Genomic DNA, 23139 nt, shown 5'->3' with positions numbered 1-23139 from the left:
TGTCTAGGTAGAGTTATTATATTGTTAATTGTCTCTAAGTCATGACAATGTAGGTAGAGTTATTATATTGTTAATTGCCTCTAAGTCGTGACTATGTAGGTAGAGTTATTATATTGTTAATTGTCTCTAAGTCATGACTATGTAGGTAGAGTTATTATATTGTTAATTGCCTCTAAGTCGTGACTATGTAGGTAGAGTTATTATATTGTTAATTGTCTCTAAGTCATGACAATGTAGGTAGAGTTATTATATTGTTAATTGCCTCTAAGTCATGACTATGTAGGTAGAGTTATTATATTGTTAATTGCCTCTAAGTCGTGACTATGTAGGTAGAGTTATTATATTGTTAATTGTCTCTAAGTCATGACGATGTAGGTAGAGTTATTATATTGTTAATTGTCTCTAAGTCGTGACTATGTAGGTAGAGTTATTATATTGTTAATTGTCTCTAAGGCCTGACTGATATACATGATTTTATTTTGCCAGTCTGCCCATCCTACTTTATTACCTCCAATTTCTAGGTTTAGTGGGCTCTACTTAGGAATATCAAGACCAGATGTACTGTACTTAGCATACAACTTTGTCATTTTTTTCACCTGGTGGCATAAAGAAATGGTACCATCTTTCAAATGTTTTGGAAACTCCACTCTACCACTCTAGAGCATGAATGTGTGTAGTCCCTACAATTCTGGCCTTAATGGTAGCCCACAATGGTTACTGAAGTCATGGAAGAGTGAATGCTATAACCATTGTGACAATATCTACTGAGTCTACCCCAACAATCTTTACATATAAACATTGCATATCTTACTGTTGTGCCTATGTCCCCTTTCCAAATAAATAATCTTACAAGTTTCTTTACTCGCCCTAGTCACTTACTATTGGGGGGGGTGGGCATATGTCTAAATATATAATACAGCTTAGAATACACTGTCATTTAACTGCTGCCATTTTCCCCAACCATGATAATTGCAATTTTCTCCATGCATGGGCTTGTATAAAAGTTATTCCCAAATAGACTGTACATTGATATTGGACATTTCAAACACATCAGGATGCAGCTTCAAACCCAAAATACTTCAGGAGCTGTAAACCAGCAGTTAAACTATGGTTGCCAAATACTGGCTCTTAGTTGGAGAGCAATAACATTAATTGGGAAAACAACAGGTTTATCCACATCCACTTTCAGACTGAAGCACTCCTAACATACTTTTAATTTCAGGTATATCCCACTGAGGATTTTCAGAAAGAATTAAGCAGTCATGAACAACTAGAACTTCTACTGCTGGACTGGGAATTTCCTTCTGTGCTTGCATATAAAATAGTAAGGCATGTACATGATCTTTATTAAATCTCTCCATTACAAAGCCTGCTCAAGACTGATGTACCAGGCAGGGAAATATAGAGACAGGTGAATAGATAACATTTTGGAAAAGAATATTGCTTCCATATTAATCAAAGAAAATAAATCTTAACAATTGTTGATAATGGTAAGTAAAACAGCAATTAGTTGCAGGGATGTACTATTAAAGCAATAACTGACAACATAGTATAGTATATTGAAGATTTACCCATGGTTGGTGTGATTAAATAAAGCCAACCGTAGGTAAATTTCAATATACCACAACCATGGAGTCGGTTATTGCTATTGTACAATGACATTATTTAAGAAAAAATATACTTACTTTTCTTAAATAATGTCTTTGTATAAGGGTGCATTACTGTTCTTCCACTGGTTGTGGTACACTGCTTCCCTGTTTTGATGTACTGAGCATGCGTTTGGGAATTGCGTCCTGTGCATACCCAGTACATCAATGCTTACAAATGGAAGCAATAGAGAAAAGAAAGTCGGGCAACCAGACCTTTTTTCCATTGGTATATTGTGGGATTTACAACAGGCATGCTGGCCAATCAGTGTGCACATTTTGGAATATTAATGGGGGGTCATTGTATAATAAGGAATTAATAATGACTGACAGGATGGGCTATACTTTGGAAACAATGGACCCCTCCAGGATGATGTTAGGTATGACACCACTGGCATGAAGTCTCTCCACCACTGGAAGATCTGTCATTCCCCCTATGACAACTACCCTGGATGGTATTACTCCACTCAGATAATGAATTAGCTGTTAAATAATTTCATATAGTTTTTATTAGTATGTACATTTTTAATAATTGTGATATAAAATAGTTCCACTGCATAAGAGGAGGAGAAAGTATTTTACATCCAAAATATGTTATTTAAATATTTATTGCCTACATAAAAAAATAAAAAAAATGAACAAGCACAGGAATCTGTCTAGTTCCAACTGCACCACCACATTGTTGAGGAGAAATGAAAAAAACAGAGAAACTGATCGTCTTAAAACTTCATTGATGAGCTCAATCACAATCATTTCCAAAAATCACGAAACCCAAGCAACAAGACTGATTTTTTTGTTACTGAGGATCGTTAATATGTGATGAATAAAGTATTGCTGCTTTGGAACACTACCTGGGTTTCATGACTGTTGGAAATTATTGTGACTGAGCTCATCAACAAAGTTTTAAGACCACTAATTTCTCTGTTTTTTATTTATTATCTACATGCACACACACACACACACACACACACACACACACACACACACACACACACACACACACACACACACACACACACACACACACACACACACACATACACACACACACACAGATGTTTTAGAAAACTTTGTTCCAATTTCCAGAAGTATTACTTACCAAAAGTAAACAAACAAACAAACAAACAAAATAGCAGCTGCGGAACAATTGTCTTGTACAGATAGCTAAAAGAAAAAACATCCTTGGGCAATTTGGCAAATATATCCCTCTGAAAAAAAGAACCAAAAAAGCAAACACTCAAGGAATCCTCTCAATTACTATGCTCACATGTTTGGAAACACACAAAAAGATATGAAATGAGCACAGCTACATATTTTACAACATACAAAAAGCATTTTTCAATCATGCTAGGTGTTTTTTCTTATTTGGCTCAACATACAAAAAGCATTTTTCAATCATGCTAGGTGTTTTTTCTTATTTGGCTCATAGTAAGTTGGCAATTAAAGTCAGGAACCTTCTAGTTACTGATATTAAAGAGTACTGCTAATCTTTAACCAAAACATTCTCAGAGCTCCATAGGAAACAAACCCTAGGATTCAAAAGGTTCACCGCATGCAAAAATCACCCACTGCAGATTAGTCAATTATCACAATGGTGAGAAATGCAACTCAGAGACAACTATGGATGCAATGAGAATGACTTCATGATTGGCTTATTATCATGCCTTTGAACCATACACTAGCCTTCATTAGCAGTTTTTGATCTGAGTGTGGCAGTGTTCTCCTTAGTGGCCCATGCATCCCATTTTCAAAGGCATGCCCTTACACTCACTCTTACACATACACACTTACACACGCACACAAATAGAAGCACACACTCACACACAAAAAAATCACACATATTATGGTTACAACCTGACCGTTTTTATGCAGAACAATCCTTATTTGAGCAGATAAATGCCCTGAGAATTCAGTTTCAAAAGTATTTCATATTTTACACTATTTACAAAAAATACGTAATGTGGGTCTAAAATACGTTAGTATCATATGAAACAAAAGAAGCATCTCGGATTCTACATGTGTGAGCTTTTATTTTGACAAAAAATAATGTTCACCCTTTACATAGGTTATCAGAATAGCTTGTTCTGCAATATCTCACATTTCCATAAAACGTCCACCTTTAGGTATTTGGAAAGTGACAACTATAACACACAAGCACACACACACACACACACACACACACACACACACACACACACACACACACACACACACACACACACACACACATACACACACAAACACATACAGATGCACGCGCGCACACATGCACACACATGCAGAGGAACAATAGAAAGAATCATATTCACAAACACGTATGAATGTCTAGCAATTTCAGCCACTTTCTGGACTGAACACACCTCAAATTTCTTATTGTGTTCAAACAAATGAAAAAAAGAAAACTCATACAGTGCAGGGCTGATGACTCCCACTCCCCAGCCCCTGTGCCTCAACTCATATAGTGCAGGGCATTGTGACTCCCACTCCTCAACCTCTGTGTCTCAACTCATACACTGCAGGGCACTGTGACTCGCACTCCCCAGCCCTGATGTCTGAACTTATACAGTGCAGGGCATTGTGACTCCCGACTCCCCAGCCTCTGTGTCTCAACTCATTCAGTGCAGAGTAATGTGACCCCCCATTCCCCAATCCCTGTGTCTCAAATCATACAGTGCAGGACATTGTGACCACCATTCCCCAGTCCCTGTGACTCAACTCATACTGTGCAGGGCATTCTAACCCCCATTCTCCAGCCCCTGTGTCTCAAATCATACAGTGCAGATCATTATGACCCTCAATCCCCAGCCCCAGTGTCTCAACTCATACAGTGCAAGGCATTGTGACCACCACCCCCTAGCCTCTGTGTCTCAAATCATACAGCGCGGGGTATTGTGACCCCACACTCCCCAGCCCCTGTGTCTCAGCTCGTGCAGTGCAAGGCATTGTGGCCCCCTCCACATTCCTCAGCTCCTTTGTCTGAACTTATACAGTGCAGGGCATTGTGACCCCCATTTCCCAGCCTCTGTGTCTCAACTCATACAGCGCAGAGTATTGTGACCCCCCCCCCATTCTCCAGTCCCTGGGTCTCAATTCATACAGTGCAGGCCATTCTGACCCCCATTTACCAGCTCTTCTGTCTCAAATCATACACTGCAAGGCACTGTGACCCCCCCCATTTCCCAGTGCCTGTGCCTCAACAAATGCAATGCAGGGCACTGTGAATCATCACTCTCCAGCCCCTGTGTCTCAACTTATACAGTGCAGGGCATTGTGACCACATTCCACAGCAGCTATGTCTCAGCTCATACAGTGTAGGTCGTTCTGACCTCCACTCCCCAGCACCTATGTCTCAACTCATGTAGTGCAGGGCATTGTGACTCCCCACTCCCATACCCTGTGTCTGAACTCATACAGTGCACAGCATTGTGACCCCTACTCCCCAGTCTGTGTTTCTGAACTCAAACAGAACAGGGTATGTGACAACCCCCCACACTGTCATACAGAGCAGGGCATTGTGAATCCCTACTTTCCAGCCATAGTGTCTGAATTCATGCAGTGCAGGGTGTTATGACTCCTACTCCTCAGCCCCTGTGTCTCAACTCATATACTGGAGGGCATTGTGACCCCCACTCCACAGCCCCTATGTTTCCACTCATATAGTGCAGGGCATTGTAACCCCCACTCACCAGCCCCTGTTTTTCAACTCATACACTGCAGGACATTGTGACCCCCCCCCCAATTCTCCAGTCTCTGTATCTCAGCTCATACACTACAGGGCATTGTGACCCCTCATTCCCCAGCCCCTCTGTCTCAATTCATACAGTGCAGGACATTGTCACACCCATTCCCCAGCCTCCATGTCTCAACTCATACAGTGCAGGGCATTGTGAACCCTACTCCCCAGTACTTCTGTCTCAAATCATACACTGCAGGGCTTTGTGAACCCACTCCCCAGCCCCCGTGTCTCAGTTCATACAGTGGAGGACATTGTGCCCACCAGACCCCAGCCCCTGTGTCTTAAATCATACAGTGCAGGGCATTGTGAACTCCATTCCAGAGTCACTGAGTCTCAACTCATACAGTGGAGGGCATTGTGACCTCCAGTCCCCAGCCTCTGTGTCTTAAATCATCCAGTGCAGAGTAATGTGACCCCCGTTCCCCAACCCATGTGTCTCAAATCATACAATGCAGGACATTGTGACCACCGTTCACCAGCCCCTGTGTCTCAACTTATACAGTGCAGGGCATTGCAACCACCATTCCCCAGCCCCTGTGACTCAACTCATTCTGTGTAGGCATTGTAACCACCACTTCCCAGCCCCTGTATCTCAACTTATTGAGTGCAGGGCATTCTAATCCCCATTACCCAGCCCATGTGTCTCAAATCATGCAGTGCAGATCATTATGACCCCCAATCCCCAGCCCCAGTTTCTCAACTCATACAGTGCAGGGCATTGTGACCACCACTTCCCAGCCTTTGTGTCTCAAATCATACAGTGCAGGTCATTGTGACCCCCAGTGCCCAGCCCCAGTGTCTCAACTAATACAGTGCGGGACATTGTGACTAACACTCTCCAGCCCCTGCATCTCAGCTCATGCAGTGCAGGGCATTGTGGCCCCCTCCTCATTCCTTAGCCCCTTTGTCTCAACTTATACAGTGCAGGACATTGTGACACCTCATTCTCCAGTCCGTGGGTCTCAATACATACACTGCATGCCATTCTGACCCCCATTCCCCAGCCCTTCTGTCTCAAATCATACACTGCAAGGCACTGTGACCCCCCACCCCATTCCCCAGTGCCTGTGCCTCAACAAATGCAATGCAGGGCACTGTGAACCACCACTCTCCAGCCCCTGTGTCTCAACTCATACAGTGCAGGACATTGTAAACCCCCCTTTCCTCAGCCTCTGTGTCCCAGCTCATTACCGTGCAGGGTATTGTGATCCACATTCCCCAGCCCCTATGTCTTAACTCATGTTGTGCAGGGCATTGTGACTCTCCACTCCCAGCCCCCTGTGTCTGAAGTCATAAAGTGCAGGACATTGTGACCCCTACTCCCCAGCCTGTATTTTTGAACTCAAACAGGACAGGGTATGTGACCCTCCCCACTGCCCAACCCCTGTGTCTCAAGTCATCCAGTGCAAGGCATGGTGAACCCTACTCTCCAGCCACAGTGTCTGAACTCATGCAGTGCAGGGCATTATAACTCCCACTCCCCAGCTCCTGTGTCTCAGCTCAAACAATGTAGGGCATTGTGACACCCACTCCTCAGCCCCTGTGTCTCAACTTATATACTGCAGGGCATTGTGACCCCCCATTCCACAGCCCCAATTTTCCACTCATATAGTGCAAGGCATTGTGACTCACACTCCCCAGCCCCTGTTTCTCAATTCATACACTGCAGGGCATTGTGACACCCCATTTCCCAGTCCCTGTAGCTCAACTCATACAATGCAGGGCATTGTGACCCCCCACTCCACAGCCTCTATGTCTCAAATCATACAGTGCATGACACTGTGACACTCACTCTACAATCCCTGTTTCTCAGCTCATACACTACAGGGCATTGTGACCCCTCATTCCCCAGCTCCTCTATCTCAAGTCATACAGTGCAGGGCATTATCACACTGATTCCCCAGCCCCCATATCTCAGCTCATGCAGGGCAGAGCATTGTGACTCCCATTCTCCAGCCCGTTTCTCAACTCATACAGCACAGGGCATAGTGACCTCTACTCCCCAGCCCCTGTAGCTCAACTCGTACAGTGCAGGGGACTGTAAACCCCACTCCCCAGTCCTTCTGTCTCAAATAATACACTGCTGGGCATTGTGACAACACTCCCCAGGCCCTGTGTCTCAGCTCATACATTAAAGGGCATTATGACCCCCAGTCCCCAGCCCCTGTGTCTTAAATCATACAGTGGAGGGTATTGTGAACACCATTCCTGAGCCAATGAGTCTCAACTCATACAGTGCAGGACATTGTGACCTCCCCACTCCCCAGCCCCTATGTCTCAACTCATACAGTACAGGGCACTGCTGCATCTTCCACTCCCCAACTCCCGTGTCTCAACTCATGCAGTGCAGGACATTGTGACCCCCATTCCCCAGCCCCTGTGTCTGAATTCATACAGTGTAGGGCATTGTGACACCCACTCCCCAGCCTGTGTTTCTCAACTAAAACAGGACAGGGTATTGTGACCCCTCACTGCCCACCCCTCTGACTCAATTCATACAATGCAGGGCATTGTGAACCCCCACTTCCCAGCCATAGTGTCTGAACTCATGCAGTGCAGGGTGTTATGACTCCCACTCCCCCAGCTTCTGTGTCTCAACTCAGTGCAGGGCATTGTGACACCTACTCCCCAGCCCCTGTGTGTCAACTCCCCAGCCCCTGTGTCTCTAAATCCTGTTAACTAATTATTGCATCTAGTTGTTAGTGCTTTTACTTAATTTTATTATATCGGCATAGTATGCACACTTGCAAGGCTTTTTTTCCCTCTTTCCATTCCCTGCCATTGCAACTAACTGTTAGTAGGTGGCAGAATCACCATGAAACATCTGAATCTTAGCCCAAATATGCAGCTCATTCTGTAAGCAGTACAGTGCTCTACAAATATTTAAATTCTCCAATATTTCTGTCTACTGTAAAGTCACCCAAATCCCTTCACAGCAGTTATTTTCCATTCACAGTGAATAAACAGTGGAAACACAGTAACTGACATATTACCTGTGATTAAGGCACAACACTGCTTACATTCATTACTTAGTCAGACTCCTGATACTTTTTTTCAGCTCTTTCCTCCTAGTTAGGGTTCTGCCCACTCCACTGGCCCTCACTTCCCTCAAGTCATTCCACTCCTCTACCCTACCCCCATTCCCACCCACCCCTACCTCATTTCCTTTATACCTAAGAGTACCACACCCACACCCAACCCCCATCACTCAGCCAATCACGCAAACAACCACCACCACCCCTCCCCCTCCTTTGCTCTCATATTACACACTCTACACATAGTACCTCCCTACTCACAAAGTTGCTACAGTCCATCCTACCAATATACTATCACGACCCCTACACATTCCACAGGGTTATCTCTGTACACACCTACCACATGTGACAAACCAAATATGTACTCCCATCAAATAATTCTAACACTAGCAAGCACCATCACAGCCCACCTAACCTTACTCTACTTCAACAACATTACAATTCCCAACGTAAGTTAGCCCACCTCAACCTCACCTCCAACATTCACTAACTACCCATTACTAGTCTCATCCTCACTCTTTAACCACACCACCTATGACCTACACCCTTACAAACTCCTCCATTATTGAAGCAAATCTAGCATATCCATACAATGTGACTTAGCCTTCTCCAAATACCTACAAACCATAATAAACATTGCCTCTAACCTACTATGCAGTGGCGATGTCAGCTCCAACCCAGGTCCAATAACAAGTCCAACAAATCACCAAAATCAGCCTAGAACCAATACAAGCCTACTTAAGAAAACTTCTGATATTCTAATAATCGTAACATGAAAAGCATCCTTAACAAAACCACTGAGCTCCATGCAACTATAGCATTATACTTACCTGACATCATCTTACTCACAGAAACATGGTTCAAACCACATATTAAATATGAAGAAATACTTCCCCTTGGTTATAGCATACTACAAAAAAGACCATGTAGCTAAAAGAGGAGGCAGACTCACTCTCCTATATCAGAACAACATAAATGTTGGTCTCTTTAACACAGAAATCCCTGCATTTAATATTGCAGAGATCCTACTTACTAAGGTAAAACTAAATACATAAAAACAGCTAAATATCTTAGGATCATATATCCCTCCAGGAGATAACAGCAAAACCCTAGAATCTCTTCTCCACTGGGCATCAGAAACCCTCCCCATGAAACCATTATACTAGGTGACTTCAATATTGATTGGACCTCACTTAACTCACCCCAGCCCTCAAATCATATTAACCTTTATGGCTTCTCACAGCTTATACAAACCCCTGTTGGGGTAGACAAAACCTCAAAAAAAGAATCAATACTAGACTGAATTCTCACCAATGGCCTATCTTCCACTCATAATTTTGGTACACTACCTGACACCCTAAGTGACCACCTCCCAACCTTCTTCATCAGATACCAAACTAAATTCACTAGAACCAGCTCTCTTAAACACATCATATACACTAAAAACTCCAGGGTTGCTGACCTTAATACAGCCCTTAAACACTCTAACTCAACATAGAATCAGGGTACAATAAGATTGCAAAATATGCTACTAACCAACTGCACAGATCCCACCACTGCTCAGCTCTCTCTCAGTTAAACTGGCTAGAACTTCCCAACCTTTTATCACTACATCAACTAATCTTAGCCCACAAAATGATCAATCAACCTAGCAACTGCCATGCCATTTCCAACTTAGTCCAGCCCAATAACAATCTCAGATCTCTCAGATCTTCTAACAAACATTTGTTGAAGGTTTCCAACTCCCACAACTTTCATGGCCACTCACTCTATTCACACAAAATTTCCAGACTCTGGAACACTCTTCATGATACCATAACTAAAACCCCTAACCTCCATCAGTTCAAGCTCCTTCTAAAGGAACATCTTGCTAATCACTGGCTGTGCTCTTGCCACTCTCCAGGATAATTTCCTTCTCATACCCTTTACTTATACCCTGTAGGGTTCACCTACTTCCCACAACCCCTATTAATATCTACAACCCCAGTATGCACCTCACCCTACTCAGAGTTCTTTATTTCATCCTATTTTCTGGACTCTGCCATTGCTGCTCCATTCTGGGATCAGCAGATTGATAGACATCCTTAGCCACAGATACATGCTTCAAACATACAATGCACATAACTGTTACCCACATTTGATATTTTACTCTAATCAAAATCATTATTTTTCTGCTTAATTGAATATCTATCATTGTTGTTGTTTGAACTTGTCTTCTTATGTATATAAACCACAAGTTGTATATAACTTACTTCTGTATGTATTGTATTGTTCTGTATTATATTGTATTGTACAATGTGGAGATTTTCCCCGTGGGTCTCCGCTGAAAACTAGCCTCTCCGCTGAAAACTAGCCTCTGGCCCAGTTGGCACTACCCGGTAAACAAATGAAATAAATAAAAAATAAAATAACTGGTGCCCCCTTTTAACAATTCCTTTAGATGAACAAAAGAAAAACACCAAACACAATGAAAATCACAGGAAACACCACACTGGACACAAATAAGAAGTATGATTAGCGCTTTCGTTTATACTCAATTGATAAACTTCTTCAGATCAAGTTACAAAGGGAATCACATATTTAAATACAAAAATTACAATGACATCACTTCCTGTCAGTAAAAACTTTAAAAATCTATAAACATTACTAAAATACCAATACAATTGGTTTTCATACGGTCATAATAATAACAACTAATGAAATAAAGCTTTCAACTTTAATAAACTCATGATTGAGACAGTGTCATTTAATCCAGGAGACACCGAAGCATTCAATTTCAGCTGCCATAATAATTCCTTTTCCTCCAGCTGTAATGAGATAGGGCCCCCTCTACCATTATCAAGAATTTTTTCTATTACTAAGAATTGAAACTCATGATCTGGGAAAGTTGACACATGTCTTGCCAAAGCATTTGTTGTATTGCTTTTAGAAATAGCATAAACATGTTCATAGATCCTGTTCTTTATAGCCCTATCAGTTTTTCCTATATAATATGAAGGGCAGTTACGACATAATGTGAAGTAAACTACCCCCTTACTATTGCAATTAAATTTACCATTTATATGAAATCTTTTCCCATTAACCTCGAAGTCTTTTGCCACTAAAATATATCTACACATGTTACATGCCCCACATTTTGTCATTCCACAATGTGGTTTATAATATCCAGATTTTTTTGCTTCCAAAATGCTCTTTAAATTCCTCCCTTTCCTAAAGGTAATGCTTGGTGATGTACCTAAACATTCTTTCAAAAATGAATCATCCATAATGAATGACCAGTTTTTAATGATGATATTCCTAATAATGGGTGCATCATTAGAAAAAGTTGTTATAAAATTAGTCCCAATGAAGTCTTTTCCACTTACTTCATCAATTAGGCAAGGTGAGAGATCAATATCTAAGCTATTAGAATTAAGAATATACCCATCAAACAGTCCATCTTGGACATCGATTGTGTACTTCAAAATGGGTGAAAATATACCTTGCATTCTTTTAGATGAGACCTCTTTTGTCAATTCATTTATTAATGAAGAAGGATACCCCCTCCTAAGGAACATTTCCTTTAACAAATTACATTCATCCAAAAAATCTTCCTCAAGTGTAGACATCCTAGCTGCCCTGACCAATTGTCCTTTCACCACCCCTCGTTTTTGATGTAAGGGGTGGCAGCTAGAAAAATGGAGGAACGAATTAGAATGAGTTAGTTTCCGATGGACTTTAGATGTAAATAATTTCATTTCATAATTCTTAGTTAACAGGACATCTAAATAAGTGATAGAATCTACTTGAAATTCATAAGTAAATTCTAGAAAATTAGTGGCATCATTCATCTTCGAGATAAGAGACTCTGCTGACTCTCTGTCCCCATTCCATAAGATGAAAATATCATCCAGGTACCGTGTGTACCAAGAGACTTTCTCTTTGAAGAGGGGGATCTTGAAAAGAAAATTCTTCTCCCATGCTGCCATAACTGTATTAGCAAAGGTGCTCCCACATGGGGAGCCCATTGCTATCCCAGTTTTTTGTAAGTAAAAATTGTCATTAAACAAAAAGAAATTGTTTGTTAGAACTATTTCTAATAAATAAATCAGGACATCAATTTCATACCTGTCATTCCTTCATCCAACAAGAACTCTCTCACCCATTCACATCCAATATCCTGTGGTATACAGGTGTAAAGGTCCCTGACATCAATAGTTAGGAAACTGAGTTCCTGATTAAATGGAATTTTATTTATAGCCTCAAGAAATGCCCAAGAGTCTTTGCAAATCTGATTTTTATTTTTTAGAAAAATTTTAAGTTTATGGTCGATGTATTTTGCACAACCGTAAGTTATTGATTGTCTGCCATCAATTATAGGTCTTAAGGGAGGTATATTTAAACATTTATGAATTTTTGGCAAACAAAATAATTTAGGTGTTATTGGGTATGCCACTTTTAAATAATTAAACAGATCCATATCAATTCTATTCTCCATGAATAAATCATTGATAAATCCATTAATTCTATGGTATGCCCCATTGATTTCGTTAAGAGAGACTTTTAAATAAGCTGGGGTATCTAATAGACCATCAACTCTAGTCAGATAATCTTCCTTATTGAAAAAAATCTACACTTAATTCCTTTAGATGAAGCAGTTGAGTATTTCAATACTATCTTCTTAGGCATTCTCAACCAACTTGCCCCACCAAGACAGATCTGCACTAAAACCATATATGCCCCATGGCTTACCAAGAGTACTAAGCAACTTATAAAACAATGCGACAAAACATGGAACACCTGTCACAGAAACAAAACTACTCCTAATAGGCAAACATTCTTAAGCCTGAGAAACACTGTAAAAAACAAATCAGACTAGACAAACAAAAATAATATAGTGAAATTCCAACAAAGAGCAATATCAACCCACAAAAGTTCTCGACTGTCCTCATCCAAGTAAATCACCAACTGTTCATCCAAACATAGACACCACCTCTATAAACAGCCACCCAATTCAATGAGTTCTTTACCAACACTATATTAAATCTGTCAACAAACCCACCCTCCTCAACCCCCACTATACTATATAACCCATCAAATAATGCCAAGGTCTTCACCCTTCAACTTGTACCAACTTACATCATCTGTAGACACCTAACCAAATAGCTGCCAAAGCCATTTCCTACCCAATATCTATAATCATAAACAGCTCACTCTCAGAACAAAAGGTGCCACTTCTTTAGAAAATCTCCTACATTATACCAGTACACAAAGGGGGCACCTCCACTGACCTAATAAACTACCGGCCTATAGCTATATTGTCCCCACTGTCTAAAATACTGGAAAAATGTATCCACACCCAGATCTTAACACATTTCCTCTCCAACAGCCTTCTTGCTGAAACTCAACACAGATTCTGTCCCAACCATAGCACTACCACTGCACTCATCCACTTTGTAACCTAGTAAATATGCAACGCAACAATGGCCAGCTAGTGTCTGCTGTTTTCCTTGACTTATCAAAGCCATTTGATACAGTCTCCCATACAAAACTTCTAACATCACTCTCAGAAATAAAACTAACTACTTCCACTCTATTATGGTTTCAAGACTACCTCTCCCAATGCCAACAAGCTGTTCATTGGAAAAACTCCCTTTCCCCCACTTCCTGTAAAACTAGGAGTACCCCAAGGATCAATCCTAGGACCCCTACTTTTTCACTATATTTACAAATAATCTTCACAAAGCCACTCCTCTAGCAAACCTGGTTCAATAGACTGACGACTTCACCTTAATCTGCTCTGCTCCCACTCTCCAACAACTTCACATCAAGACCCAAGAAGCCTTTACATCCATTGAAACCTGGCTAACAACCTCCCAGCTAATACTAAATACTAAAAATACCCAACTTATGCTCTTTCATCCTTCCAAAACAGCAGTACCTACTCCCCCATTCTCTATTTCTGCATCAGATAATACTTCTATTTCCCCATCACACAAACTAAATTACTAGGGGTCATTGTTGACAATAATATTAAATTTTACAAACACATAGCTCATACAATAACCAAAGTCAACAAAAAACTAGATACTTTTTACAGATATAAAAACTTCCTAAAAAGCAACAGTAAAGTTACCCCAGCTTGTACACATCTTCCCTCTACCATACTGTATGCTTCTCCTGTCCTAATTAATCTAAACAAGAGCGATTTAAACAGGCTATCAGTATGCTACAACAAAATTCTCCACAAACTCCTCCTACCACACCCACCACTGTCAAGCCCTAAAACAGCTTTCCTGGCTGGAACTCCCAAACACCTTAGCTCTAAACCAACTTCTTCTAGCTCACAACATACTGTACCAACCTGAAAAACTCCAGCCTTACAAGATCTGATCACCCTCTACTTCAATAACCAAGAACTTAGATCCGCTAACAAGGCACTATCACAATCTTCAAAAGCCATTACACCTTTGGTGACTCCCTGCATTCTAGCAACATTGCCAAGATTTGGAACTCTCTACCACTATAAATCATGATACAACCTAACAAAACCATCTTCAAAAAACAGCTTATTTCCCACCTAAACAACTCCTGGACATGCAACTGCCTAGCACCTGGCTGACATATTCTAACACCTTTCCCCTACCCACTGCCCAACCTCTTCTTTAAAACTCTCACAGATGCACTATATATTATCACATGTTACTTACCAACTCACTGTTGCCTACTCCCCACTGTCCCATTTATACCCACTAACTCTCCCCTAGACTAAGTTGAAAGCGTTCCCTTAAAATGTCAATGAACCTCATATGAACATGACTATATTTTCATCCTTTGACAAACTGGCTTGGACTTTCAGTTTTTCCTTTCTTTGCTTATCTTCATTACATCTTTAAGATTATCTGGCTAATATTTTTTAGTTTTTCCTTTCTTGTCTTATTTTCACTAGATCTTCAAGATTATCATACTGTATGAACAACAATCATATGTTACTACCTGCTATACTTTTAATTGTATGTCTAAACCACTATGCTTATGTAAATATCTTATGCAATCATATGCTATTGTCTGCTATATTTTTATAACTGAATGTCTAAATATCTTACGTATAGTATGTTAGCAATTGTTCTGCAGCTTTTCTCCCCAGGCCTCCAATGAAAACAGACAGCTCTATCCAGTCGGACCTCCCTGGGAAACAAATGTAAAATAAAATAATAAATAAAATAAACTCATATAGGGCAGAGCATTGTGACACCCACTCCATAGCCCCTATGTTTCCACTCATACAGTGCAGGGCATTGTGAATCTCACTCCCCAGCACCTGTGTCTCAACTCATGCAGTGCAGGGCATTGTGACCCGCAATCCCCAGCTGCTATGCCTCAGCTAATGCAGTGCAGGACATTGCAACCCCCATTACCCAGCCTCTGTGTCTCAACTCATGCAGTGCAGGGCATTGTAAGCCCCATTTCCCAGACTCTGTGCCTCAACTCATGCAGTGGAGGGCATTGTGACCCCCATTCCCCAGCCTCTGTGTCTCAACTCATGCAGTGCAGGGCATTGTGAGTCCCAATCCCCTGCACCTGAGTCTCAACTCATACAATGCAGGGCATTGTGACCTCCACTTCCCAGGCCCTGTGTCACAACTCATACAGTGCAGGGCATTGTGACCCCGACTCTCCAGTCCTTGTGTCTCAAATCATACACTGCAGGGCATTGTGACCCCACTCCCCAGCCCCTGTGTCTCAACTCATACAGTGTAGGGATTATGACTCCCATTCCCCAGCCCCTGTCTCTTAAATCATACAGTGCAGGGCATTGTGAATTTCCATCCCCCAGCCACTGTATCTCAACTCAAACACTGCAGGCATTATGATACCCATTCCCCAACTCCTGTGTCTCAACTCATACACTGCAGAGCATTGTGATCTCTACTCCCCAACAACTGTGTCTCAACTCGTACACTGCAGGGCATTGTGACCCCCCATTCCCCAGCCCCTGTGTCTCAATTCATACACTGCAGGACATTGTGACTCCCGTTCCCCACCTCCTGTGTCTCACTTGTCCTTGATTTTGCAGAACATTTCAAATTTTGGCTTGTAGTTTTGCACTAGCATTAGAAAATGTTTAATTTTCTGTTAAGTCACAAAGGATTATAGTCAGTCAAAAAAGCCAGATCAGATTTTATAGTTAAAATACTTCTTATCGATGAAACAATGCATACTGATGGAAATCATCTTTCCATATTTAATTTTTGACTGAATTAGGGTCATATTTAAAAATTATCTGTGGCAGAATTCTTGAGCAAAGAAGTTACGGTGCACATTCTCTCCCTCTCTGCTTCTCACACTCTCATTTTATCTCTCAGTCTCCATCTTTGTCACTCTTTCACACACACACACACACACACACACACACACACACACACACACACACACACACACACACACACACACACACACACACAGATAACCCTGATTACTTTTTCTTTCTATGTATCCTCATCTGTAAATGTGGCTTTTGAAGTAGTGAGGGGAAAGTAAAATGGCAGTCCTTAAACTGCTTCTTTTATTTACTTTATTTTATGCTCGCTAATCAGCAAAGTGACATTAAGTGAGTATGAGAAAGATGGCAGCCATTTCATTTTTTTCATTTATTGGTTCCTGCAGAACAATATAGTGCTGTAAAGTGGCAGACTTGCTTTTTACTTGGCATTTTACCTCTCAACCTCTTAGAGCAAAAAATCTGCGCAAAGCCTAAATGATGGGGGGACAAATAGGGACACATTTTAACTATTGCTCTTACAAGCTTAGAACATTGATAGAATAATAGGTTTTGCATTAGCATGAATTTTCTGAAGGATGTGGAGTCTTAAACTCAAATATTTGTCATTATTTAATGACTTCAATCCTCAGCTATTTACCAGAAAGGTGCAGATTTTAGGAGGAACACACCAAAAATATGAGGCAAAATCTGGACATTCTGTGAAAATCTGGACAGTTGAGAGGTATGTTGGCAATACCTCTACATTAATTCCTTGTTGAGTACCTCAAGGCTGTGTGTTTAGTCCACTACTGTTTACTGTACTAACCCATGACCGTAAAGCTAGATTCAACACCAGCCACATCACCAAGTTTGCAGATGACACTACAGTCATGAGCCTCATCAGTAAAGGAGATGAAAAAGACTGTATGGAGGAAGTGAGCACACTGACTGGTGTGTCAAGTACAACCTCGACCTTAATGTCAGCAACACAAAGGAGATCATAATGGACTTCAGGAAAACACAAGCAGCTCATTCTCCTCTCATGATCAGTGGTGAGATGGTGGGAAGAGTAAAGAGCACAAAAGTCCCTGGGGGTTCACATTGCAGAGGATCTGTCTTGGTCAATAAACAGCAGTCATACACTAAAGAAGGCTCATCAACATTTGCATTTCCTGAGGAGACTGAGGAACGTGAGTCTACCACCCCCTATCCTCTGCACCTTCTATAGGGGTACCAGAGAAAGTATCCCAAGATATAACTTTTCAGTGTGGTATGGGAGCTGCTCAGCTTCAGGCCAAAAAGTCCTACAAAGGATAGTGAAAGTGTTAGAGAAGATAACAGGCTCCAAACTTACAGGACTACAGGAATTATATACAGCAAGATGTCACAACAGAGCTACAAAAATAATCAAGGATCCTACTCACCCTGCTTAGGAACTGATGCTTGTTTAGCAGAAGATACCGTAGCATGCCCTGTAAAATGTCTAGGTTCACAAACAGCTTCTTCCCCAGCTGGTGAGACTTTTGGACTCTGGCAATAACCTCAGGGAACCTGAACACTGACAAGACATGGGACAGCAAACTCTTCTGGTGCAAATAAATGAGAGACAGTTAAGATTCTAAACATAAACAATAAATAGACGGCAATGAATGTGCAATATTATACTAACTAGATCCTCATTCATGTGAGAATCAAACAGTGCAATAGGAACTTGGGCAATAAGAAATCATTCAGCTGCTGAAATTATAGATAAAGTGTGGTAATATGCAGGTAGAATAACCTGTCTAATGTGAAATTATGAATATATGCCCATTGTATGTTATTGTATGTATGTATATGTCTTCTCAATTCAAGCTTGATGCACGCAATTTGTTTAGACTGCACTTGTGTAGGCTAAATGACAATAAAGTTTACTTTGATGTTTGACTTTTAAGTGTTGGAGAATGTTTGTAATCCAACAGGGTATTGATGTACATTTTGCCTATTAAACAAGCCTTCATAATACACATACAAAAATACTTTTCTCATTGCTTTTGCATCATCAGGCAGGTTAATTAAGGAGTCCCTGTACATTGCAAATGTCTAACATGCACGTGGCCTGCTGACATACAGTGGCTGATAGAAAGTGAGTTATGAAAACCTATCTGATGTAGTTAGCACAGAATAACAACTACATTAACTATTTAGCTTATATTGTGTTTATTGCTCACTAAGTATTATATAGGGCCGCAATGATAACAGAATATAGAAGAATGATTAGCAGTATCTAAAAAAGATGCAACTGCAAGATGATCTTAAAACTGAAACTGAAAATATTTGTTAATGATAAAACATATACTGGATTTATGCAAACCACAAAGACATTAGTCATAATTTTTATAGCACATAATCGCAATAAAGCAACTAATAAAAAATATTGCACCCATCAGTGTGTTATTGGTAGTATATGTGTTCTGCATGAGCACTGGAATATAGTCCTCACACAGCACCACTGTAGTATGCATATCACTTAACATACACAACTACACTGCAGAAAGGGAGACAGCATGCAATACTGCATGCAAAAGAACTCCCAAGCATGAGCTTTGCATAAATAATCTCTTTCTACTTCTGTGATTAGCAGATACTAGATGAGAAGATAGCAGCCCTTTGTCTACTTACACTATAGAGCAGAAACTGCATCTTAAAGGAGAACCCAACAAAAATATCAAGTTTTTTTTTCAAAAAGATTTCTCTGCTTTGTAATCCAACACTAAAAGTGCCACCTACACCTACAGAAAAAGAAACATTTAGTATTTATTCCATTTGTTTTGTGCTTAGCCTCGTTTTTGTTTTATTTTTTTGTGAAATGTTATATTTTCTTTCATGTATTTGTCTATCATTTGTTAAATCACAAATGCTAGGAGGGGCTGAGTAATTAGACTAGGTCGAGTCTAACTTCAGAATCAATAAAAAATAATGGATCTTAAACATGGGTATTTAAATGTGCCTTATCGGTGACAAATTACCAGTATCACACCACAGCAGTTAGCTTCTGAGTCTAACAAAAGCAGACTTAGCTTTCAAATGTAAATGAATGAAAGAACTCCACTTACACGTTAGTTTATTTTTTCCTTATCACAGATTAAGTAGTATTTTCTTTATGTCAAATACTGAGTGTTATAAAGCAGGACAGTATTATCATCCTAATTTCCTGATTTTTGTCACTGTTCAATTTGCATGTTTTTCTACTCAGCATTTTCCTTAAAACAGCATCGCATCTTATTGTGTTTGATGAAACAATTCTGAATTATATACACTGTTTGGTTGAAACTTGTCAGTGAGGTAGGGGAGGGCTGGGGTCATTAATGCCAAAGCCACTAATTCCAAATACAGTCTTAAAATGTAAGTGCAACATGAGTCATCTTAGGTAATAGTTAAAATGTTGGGACCCGCTAGGGCTTGTTACCCCTCCAAAAAGAAGTTTTATAGAGATTGATTTTGATTTTTGATATTCATTCTTCTCCCTTGTTTTCTGTCCTTTTTATCAGCATTTCAGCATTCAGAGTGACATTTCAATAGGGAACCGCCATCTCATCCTAAGTCTTCTTCTCTTTCGGCTGTTCCCATTAAGGGTTGCCACAGTGGATCATCTGTTTCCATTTCTTCCTGTCCTCTGCATTTTACTCTGCCACACCAACCACCTGCATGTCCTCTCTCACGACATCATAAACCTTATCTTAGGCCTTCCTTTTTTCCTCTTACCTGGCAGCTCCATCCTTAGCATCCTTTTCCCAATATACCCAGCATCCCTCATCAGCACATGTCCAAACCAATGCAATCTCGCCTCTCTGACTTTGTCTCCAATCCGTCCAACCTGAGCTGACCCTCTAATATACTGATTCCTAATCCTGTCCATCCTTGTCACATCCACTGGAAATCTTAACATCTTTAATTCTGCCACTTCCAGCTCTGACTCATGCCTTTTTGTCAATGCCACCGTCTCCAAACCATACAACATAGCTGGTCTCACTACCCTTTTGTAGACCTTCCCTTTCACTCTTACTGGTACTTGTCTGTCATAAATCACTTCTGACGCTCTTCTCCACCCATTCCACCCTGTCTGCACTCTCTTCTTCACCTCTCTTCCACACTCACCATTACTCTGAACTGTTGATTCCAAGTATTTAAACTCATCCAGCTTTGCCAACTCTACTCCCTGCATCCTCACCATTCCTCTAGCCTCCATCTCATTTACACACACATATTCTGTCTTAGTCCTGCTGACCTTCATTCCTCTCCTCTCTAGAGCATATCTCCACCTCTCCAGGGTCGCCTCAACCTGGTCCCTACTTTCACTACAGATCACAATGTCATCTGCAAACATCATAGTCCACGGGGCCTCCTGTCTGATCTTGTCTGTTAACCTGTCCATCACCATTGCAAATAAGAAAGGGCTTAGAGCTGATCCTTGATGTAATCCCACCTCCACCTTAAATGCATCTGTCTCTCCCACTGCAGACTTCACCACTGTCACACTACCCTCGTACATATCCTGTACCACTCTTACATACTTCTCTGCCACTCCTGACTTCCTCATTCAATACCACAACTCCACTCTAGGCACCCTATAATATGTTTTCTCCACATCCACAAAGACAACACAACTCCTTCTGACCTTCTCTATATTTCTTCATCACCACTCTCAGAGCAAACATCACATCTGTAGTGCTTCTTCCCAGCATGAAACCCTACTGCTGATCACTAATCATCACCTCCCTTCTTAACCTAGCTTCCACTACTCTTTCCCATAACTTCAAGCTGTGACTGATCAGTGTTATCCCTCTGTAGTTACTACAGCTCTGCACATCACCCTTATTCTTAAAAATAGGTACCAAAACATTTTTTCACCACTACTCAGGCATCCTCTGACTTTCCAAGATTTCATTAAACAATCTGGTTAAAAACTCCACTGCCATTTCTCCTAAGCACCTCCATGCTTCCACTGGCATGCCATCTGGACCAAAAGCCTTTCCATTATTCATCCTCTTCATAGCTGTCCATACTTTCTCCTTGGTAATCCACTGCACTTCATGATTCACTATCCGCACATCATCCAACCTTCTCTTTCTCATTCTCTTCATTCATCAGCCCCTCAAAGTACTCTTTCCATGTGCTCAACACACTCTCCTTATTTATGAGTATGTTTCCCTCACTATCCTTTATCACCCTTACCTGCTGCACATCTTTCCCAGCTCGGTCCCTCTGTCTATCCAATCAGTACAGGTAATTTTCTCCCTCTTTAGTGTCCAACCTTTCATACAACTCTCCATATGCCTTATCCTTAGCCTTCACCACCTCTCTCTCTTTGCCATGCGCCTCATCTCCTTATACTCATGTCTACTTTCTTCATCTCTTTGACAATCCCACTTTTTCTTTGCCAGCCTCTTCCTCTGTATACTCTCCTGTACTTCCTCATTCCACCACCAGGTCTCCTTGTCCTCCTTCCTCTGTCCAGATGTCACACCAAGCACCTTTCTAGCTGTCTCCCTTTCCATCTCTGCTGTAGTTACCCAGCTATTTGGTAACTCTTCACTGCCCTCCAGTGCCTGTTTTAACTCTTCCCTGAACTCCACCTCACAATCACCCTTTTTCAACTTCCACCATTTGATCCTTGGCACTGCTCTCACACTTGTGCTCCTCTTTTGATCACCAACATCATCCTACAGGCCACCATTCTATGCTGCCTAACTACACTTTCCCCTGTCACCACTTTACAGTCTCCAATCCCCTTCAGACTGGCCCTCCTGCATAGCATATAATCCACCTATGTGCATCTTCCTCCACTCTTGTACGTCACCCTTTGCTCCTCCCTCTTCTTAAAATACGTATTCACCACAGCCACGTCCATCCTTTTCACAAAATCTACTACCATCTGACCTTCTATATTCCTCTCCTTAACATTATACCTGCCCATCACTTCCTCATCCCCTCTGTTCCCTTCACCAACATGCCCATTGAAATCCACTGCAATCACCAGTCTCTCACCCTTGGGTACACTCACCACTACTTCACCCAACTCACTCCAAAGTTTTTCTGTCTCATCCATCGCACACTCAACTTGTGGAGCATATGCACTAACAACATTCATCATTATACCATCAATTTCCAACTTCATAAACATCACTCTATCCGACACTGCTTTCACCTCCAAAACACTATGGTCATACTGTTCCTTCAGGATATCCCCTACTCCATTTCTCCTCCCATTCACACCATGATAGAACAATTTGAACCCACCTCCTATACACCTGACCTTACTCCCCTTCCATCTGGTCTCTTGCACACACAATATATCAACCTTCCTTCTCTCCATCATATCAGCTAGCTCTCTCCCTATACCAGTTATACTGCCAACATTCAAAGTCCCTACCCTCACTACTACACTCCATCTCATACTAAGTAACACCTATTAATCACAGAGGTCAGATTTCTCACACC

General features: G+C 41.1%; 1 protein-coding gene across 1 annotated transcript in view; it reads left to right on the top strand.

Annotated features, from left to right (window-relative positions):
* The window catches only part of LACTBL1 (lactamase beta like 1), a 530471-nt gene that overhangs the window by 194797 nt on the left and 312535 nt on the right, over nt 1-23139 (top strand). The window lies entirely within an intron of this gene.

The sequence above is a fragment of the Protopterus annectens genome, chromosome 2.part0 (genome assembly GCF_019279795.1).
Source record: "Protopterus annectens isolate FY-2018-M chromosome 2.part0, PAN1.0, whole genome shotgun sequence".
Classification (NCBI taxonomy): domain Eukaryota; kingdom Metazoa; phylum Chordata; order Ceratodontiformes; family Protopteridae; genus Protopterus; species Protopterus annectens.
The sequence above is the reverse complement of the archived record's forward strand: the minus strand, read 5'-3'. Positions and strand labels throughout refer to the sequence as shown.